The following is a 7370-nucleotide window of genomic DNA, read 5'->3' as shown; positions in this document are numbered from 1 at the left end:
ATAATGAAATGTATTGTAGTCGAATGTACTTGAACTCCCTAATTAATCTCAACACTATTAGAATTCATTTATGTCTATTATAGCAAAAGATACTAAATATTAGAGTAAAAGAAACTGAATATTAGAGAAAAAAATTTGAAGATTGAAGTTGAAACTATAATACTACAAGTTAAAACTGATTGACGTAAATTGACATGAAACTCAAAATTTTACCTCATATTTAATATCAAGAAAAAATACATCACTTACAACCAAACTTGAATTTGAAATTTTAAATTTGAATACACAAAACTGCTTGTTATTGCTATCTTAAAAGGTAGCCTTAAAGCATGAGGCAACTATTTTTTTCACGTAATATATATAAATTTTTTAAAACTTTGCAAGCAGCTGATTTTTATTTATTTATTTAACACGGGCTGGCTCAAGCTCGAATAGATGCCCTAAAATGAGCCTCAGCTCAATTCTTTTGAGCCATGAGCTTGGCCGGTTTGTACTTTTTCCTAGGCCGAGCCACAAGCCCCCAGAGCCAACGAGCCAAATTGATACCCCTAAATGGATCTTATGGTAGTTGATTTTCTTGTACACATTATCTATTTGTAACTATGATTCACTTGTATTAACTAAACATAACTTCATTTTAAGAACACAATAATTCAATAGTTTGGAAAGAACAGAATTCCAAAAGGAACAAAAATTCACAAAATTGATAAACATTAAAAAGTGAGAACATTAAAACAAAATCAGCTTTTTGCAACGTTCGAAAAACGTTGCTAAAAACTCTTTGCAACATTCGGCCCTATGTTGCGAATCTTGATGTTGCTGTAGAGAGAAAGGATACAATGACGTTTTGCGAGTGTTGTAAAAACAGTATTTCGTAACGCTCACAAAACATTGCAAAACTTCTTTTTTGCAATATTTCTAAAGTGTTGTAAAAACAGTGTTTTGCAACGTTTTGAAAAATGATGTTTGCAACGTTTTTAAAATGTTGCAAAATACTGTTTTCTCAACAATTTAAAAATGCTGCTGAAAGTGACGACCAATTTTTTCACAACATTTTATAAGTTTTGTTATTTACCTTTTCTTGCAACATTTCTTGAACGTTGCCTTCAACCTATTTGCAACATTTTTTCAAACATTGTCATTTCTCTAATTAATTAGCAACATTTCTTTAACTTATTTTTAATTAATTCATCTGCTTTTATATTAACCAATATATTTTTAAAAAATTTAAAAATTGTATAGTAAAATATGCAAATTAATTTATCTGCTTTTATATTAAGCAATATATCTTTTTGATAGCGCATGAAAATGAGATTAATCATGTCCTGTTTAAAACCAATCCAAGCTCTTTGGAAATATGACAAACATTTTAAACAAATCCTAATGACCACACATGCACTTTATCCAAAAGAACCTTGAAGACACAAATATTGAAGCATCAAGTCAGCAAAGTAAGCTTCACATAATCTACATTAAGCCAAAACTACCCCATTGCCCAAATAAATGCGACCGCCAACATAACCAGCAAGAAAGATGTAACAGCTATACATACAGTGAAGGTTGTGACAATTGCTCATCTCCTGGTTCACACAATATAAAAAATATTGACCTATACAAAAGCAAGCAAGCTTCTAAAGATGTTACATCTAGCAGACCTACCTATATGTCACATATCTTACAGCCCTTCAATCTTACCGTTCAAAAGTTTTAGACATATCCTATATACAGCATTCCAAAAATTGCTAAAATGATGAGGAGCAAAACAAGAGTTGCAAGCTGAGCGCCAGCGCCAACAGCGACTGAAAGTAGAGACAGGTTTACGTGAGGCCAAAACACATCACCCCATGGACATGTTTCTGTAACAACAGCCTTAGCTGAATAAGACTTCCCTATTCCAGGTGGACCATACAAAAGAAAAGCCCTCCATCGGCGCCTCTTGCCTACAAACATGTGAAATAAGAAATCATATCATAAATTAAAACTGGGATATATAAATGAATTTATCCTATGTTTTCTTCTCCAAAACCATGGTAAATAAAAGATGAGCTGATAAATTGGCACAAACAAGATTGAGATATTTATGATTTTCCCATCTTTCCTTTTCTTTTATCTTCTTTTTATGGGTAGGGGACTGGCCAGGAAAATCATCCACTACACTAAACTATCTGCATGATGTTAGGAGAAATTCACTGCAGGGTGCTTAAAAGAGTAGGTTTGCTAAAATTCTAGTTATAAAAATTTGAGCGATGTAATTGGAAATCCAATTCTTTATTATGAAATGTGTTTCAATCTTCATTGAAATAAACCCAGTTTCTCCTAAAAAGAATTTCCTCCCCACTCAGTAAGTTTTTTCCCCTTCTTTTGAGTATTTTCTATTTTCTATACACCTACTAAAACTTTTTTCAGACACTTTACTCACCCAGATGAAGACAGATATCCTACAAACACTAGAAGAACTAGTTTTGACTATGCAACCACAGTGAAACAAAGTTTCTTCAAAAGGTTTTCTTGTCTAAATACACTTGCACCACAAGCTGAGAAATCCATCTCAGTTCCCCAGGCTCAAACTAATCAGTTGTGCTTTACTTTTAATCATCTAAATATAGGAAACCCTTTGGTTTCTCATCCAGAGGGAATTTAGGCAGCCATGAAACATTATAGAACTTGATATGGCATTTTTTCAGTAGTGCTTAGGGAATGGTATGGACCAGCAATCACAGGTAAGATTTAAAACTCTTATCGAACCACCAAGGTACTAACTTGAACAAATCAGTATGCACCCACTAGTTTGGGCTTTAAGGGGCAGTGGGCAAACGGAAGAGAGCCTCTCCTATCTGGTGTGCCAAAAATCATCTAGAGAAGGAGTTTGTGCTACATAACTGCACTTATACATATCTTTTCCCCAAATCGCATCTCACCCATGGACTTAATGTCCTGGGTAATATAGCAATCTAATTGGATTTCACTAACAAATCATACTAGTGTCCCACCTAAGCGATAGAACTATAGGAAGCAGCCTCTGGCTGAGTTTTAAATCTATAAATCATCTAGGACTAGCTAAAAGAAATGAGTGTTGATGTCTCTCCCATATCCTTCCACCTTAGCAAAGCTCAATGGATCTCAACCGCAAGATGAAAATCTTGCTTGCAACTAAACTATTCACAAATTCTCCTCTGCAGTCTGAAGCAACAGTTGTGGTGATAGAAAAGAGGAGCATTAGATGTCTAAGAAATATTAAGTGCCTATCGACACCGAGGTAATTCTTTTTATCATTCTCAATACTGTAGAAATACAAGACCAGAAATAAGATCATAGAGAAGGCTGAATCAAGAGTACTTTACTGCTGTATCCTTCATAAGCAAAAATAAGATAACTGTCATGAAGAATGCAATATATCTTACAAGAATTGAAGATCCCATAATTTTCTATCATTCGCATGGGATGAAAATCCATTACAAATTGAAGATCCACTATTTTTAAATTGAGAACTAGAATTGATTTCAAAAATGGAAATAGATTCATACATATATGTAATTAGTCCAGAAAATATACCTTCATCAAATAAGTATAATACTGCTCTTCAGCCAAATAACAGTACTTCCCATGGCTTCACCAAGAGTTCAAAGTTCAAGTGTAGGTCTGTATAAGGTCAAACTACTCATACACACTCCCTCAACCCAAAACTTCCAACAGTCTCGTCCAAGTGGCAAGTGATGCACCTTTGCACTAGGGTCTGTTGTTGCAATCTTCCCTTCCACTACAATTTCTTCCTCTTCAAACATATACCACTGCAATAGTTGACACCTTACATTTTCCTTAGATGCAATACTTCCTTAGACACCACTTCCTTGGTGTGACTAGAAATGCAAAGTAAAAAAGTGAACATGTATCAAATTGGTATGCTATAATCTGAATTTATATTGAATAAACATTTACTAATGTAGGAGACAAAAACCTGAGGAGTGAAAGCATGTGAACTCCTATCCTCCATATTCTGTAAAATGATACAAAAATTATAAAAGTAAATCTATGTGTAATTGACCATATTAAGCACTATTACCATCCACAAATATGTAATGGTAAAATATTATAACCTGTTGAGATAGCTTTAGAAGTGCTTCAACATTTTTCTTCTAACGCTCCCACCCTTTATGACTGAGTTTGTAATTCACTTTCAAGTTCTTTAACTCTCACGTTACTTTCAATTTGTCCACTCACTTTCGACGGTGCAACTCCAAATCAAAGTCCTCTAACTCTCCCATTACGTTCAGGACCTAGACTCGAGCAACAGCATCCTCGCGGATGGAGTCTTCGCTGGTGTATCAGAAATTGATTGGACACACTCTTCGATCATTTTCTATACTCATGGAACCCAAATTTTATATTAATAAGTGGTACGTATACAAAATCAAACTATCATATGTCGAACATTGACGTAATATACATACTATAGTTTCGGCAATTGCTTCATTTATCAATTTTCCATCTTTTCTGAGATGTTCATGAGTCCATACTCTAGTTTCCAATCCTTTTTATCTCTGGATTCCTCTTTATCTGCAATAAAAATATAGTAATTACATATACTAGAATGGGCCAATTCAAACAAGAAGATTACATATGTTTGTAATTTTACCATTTCATAAGCAATGCGTGAATAGCCTTTTTGACCCATAGTGTGGAGAAGCTTCTAAGATGTTCTCATGTTCCTAAACTTGGAACTTTTTTCCTCTTAAAAAAACTATAAAACAACAATAACTATTTAAAAGTTGAAGCTTCATACGGCAAGAATACTTACAAAAATATCGGCAGAAAGCGTGTCCTAGACAAATTTTTCCCATACTTCTTTAGATTTAACATTCTTTGGTCTAAAAAGGGCCATAATGCGAGCTCTCTTCATAGATAATTCGACTTGACTTATGATTTGTTTTCTTAACCTTGATTTGAATGTCCTCTAATACTTTCCCATACATTGCATTGTTACTTTTTTATGACAATCACTCACGTTGAATCTATGTTGTATTTATATATATATAAAATAACTTTCCATCTTAAAAGAATGTAGCATAATAATCTGCAAAAGTGAAGTTAAGAAATATACCTGTATAAAATTCCAAAGTTCTATTTTTTTTCTTTCCATCAACTGAATGCCAATCTTTAAAAACAACCGGCACATGTTCTTGTACTATGGCTCCAATTATGCTAGCAAGTTTATCTGAGTTACGACCAACTACCTGCCCATATTCATTGAATTCGAGATCAATCTTCTAATAACTACTTTCAGGAATCATTTTCACTTAGGTTGGATCCCATTTCTTTTTTCGGAGCTTCTATATTTACATTTATTGACTGCGTGTTTTGCTCATCATTAATTGGGAAAGATATAGAATTTTCTGGTTCACTCGACAGTAGTAGTCTCTTATTGGTCCCTCGAATTGCCACAGCAATTGCATCTACCCGTCCTTTAGAATTCTTGGAAACTCGTTTAGTGGACTTTAAAAATGCAACATGAAAACAAAAGTGTAACGTAAAGTCTCATTTTTGAAACTTAACAACTATGTTATGTATTATAAGAAAACACAATTACCTCAGATTTTGTACAATATGTTTCGACTGTCAAATGATTCGAAAGATGACCTAGAGAGAGTATAAAAATTTGTAACGTCATAATAATTAATGGTTAGATCTTAACATCTATCAAAATATTAGGCATGTCGCATGTTAAAATAATGCTGAAAAAACGAAATACATAAGCTAATTACAAAACTACTCTACATATCACATAATAAGCTTTCAGCATCTGCCTTTGCATAATTCTTATCTCATCAAGGTCGTCTAGATTTTGTCGTGATATATCTAGTGAAATAGTTGCCTCATAAGCAGTATTTGCTTCCATGTCTATTAAATGAAAGTCTCTTGGTGGTGCTTGCAAAGCAATATACCAACTAAGTATTTCATTCTCCATTGAATAAAAGATTTGTTTCACCTGTGTTGCCAAGATGAAATGATCATTTTCAAATTGTCTAAGTCCCTCGTTAAGGTTTACTCTGATCCATCTTCCATTTTTATTCCATTCACAATATTTGCCCAACCACACTTGCATATTGGAACATGAAACGTGTTATAATCAAGAACTATAACATCACGTAAAACTCCATAGTAAAGAACTTTCCCAACCATATGTGCATTATCTATTGCATTGGATCTACAAATAGTTGTCGTTTCAACTAAAATGCCACTGTTTTGGCGTGATTTTTCTGTATCTTTAGTGTGAAATCGATGACCATTTATGATAAAACCTAAATACGACATGGATTGACATCTCGGGCCACGTGCGAGCCACATCAAATTGTGCGAAACATTGTCCGTCAATGACTTGTCTTTAATTTGTTTGTATTTTTAAAATGTTAGAAATAAAATAAGTAATAGAACAGCTAGACTGTAACGCCCCGACCCCTAGTGGATCGGAACGCTACTTACTTTACTTAGCTTAACCGGTGGTTTAGTAACAAGTGAATACGTTTTAGCGGAAGCTTACATCTTCGGATAATAATTTAAATAACAATACTTCAAACAAAAACACTGAATCATTTTTCAAAACAACAAAATGTAATTTATTTAAAGAAAACATAACTTGTTCTCGCATTCTGTGTTATTCAAAACTTTAAAAAAATAGCATTGGAAAATATTTCATAAAAATAAATCCAAATCACTTATTCACCGGATTTCTATGGGCTCGTTGCATCACTCTCCATCTTCTCCTCCATCCATGCCCGAAGTAGAATTCCTTCAATCTGTAGAGATGGGATTAAACCCGTGAGTTGAAAAACTCAATAGGTGTCATAGGTGCATTCGTGATCAAGCTATACATTTAAAAACATTAACTTTATAACTTTTCATACATGCCGTACCCAGAGGCACCATTTGACATCTAGGGGTATGCCGTACCCGAGGGCACCATTTGACATACGAACATTTCTTCAACATAAAGGGGTATGCCGCACCGGAGTACCATTTGACATACAACCATTAACATAGAGGGCTATGCCGTACCGAAGTACCATTTGACATACAAACATTAACATGAGTCGAAACTTATAACTTAACACGATTAGACACATTGCACTTCTACCTACCTTGATTGATGCTTTTGAAATTTTGAAAACTTGGATTGAAACTTCGATGAAACTTGCACGTTGAAAGAAATACACTCCTTGGATATTTGAAAACCGTTGAGAATTGATGCTTGAAAACACTTCTTAAACTTCTAGGAAAAATAGCTTTCCTCCCTCTCTTTCTCTCTTGGAAACTCTTTCTTTATTATGTAAAAACTCTTGCTTTTGGTATGAGAAAAATGAGTGAAATGAGATCTC

The 7370-nt window shown here is 33.9% G+C and overlaps 1 long non-coding RNA gene across 10 annotated transcripts; it reads right to left on the bottom strand.

Annotated features, from left to right (window-relative positions):
* Positions 1-1410: 1410 nt before the first annotated feature.
* Positions 1411-6757, bottom strand: LOC111370341. 10 transcript variants are annotated; one of them, XR_002698378.1, is made up of 8 exons: positions 6719-6750; positions 5585-5634; positions 4634-5231; positions 4449-4554; positions 4095-4357; positions 3956-3994; positions 3553-3857; positions 1411-1940 (listed from the first exon to the last, which is right to left on the bottom strand). It is a non-coding gene; the product is annotated as an uncharacterized LOC111370341 (long non-coding RNA). The 10 variants fall into 10 exon arrangements; XR_002698382.1 differs by having other exon boundaries at positions 4634-4738; XR_002698375.1 differs by having other exon boundaries at positions 4634-5634; positions 6719-6757.
* Positions 6758-7370: the final 613 nt, after the last annotated feature.

Source organism: Olea europaea, chromosome 21 (assembly GCF_002742605.1).
Source record: "Olea europaea var. sylvestris chromosome 21, O_europaea_v1, whole genome shotgun sequence".
NCBI classification, from domain to species: domain Eukaryota; kingdom Viridiplantae; phylum Streptophyta; class Magnoliopsida; order Lamiales; family Oleaceae; genus Olea; species Olea europaea.
This window is presented reverse-complemented; position numbering and strand designations above follow the sequence as displayed.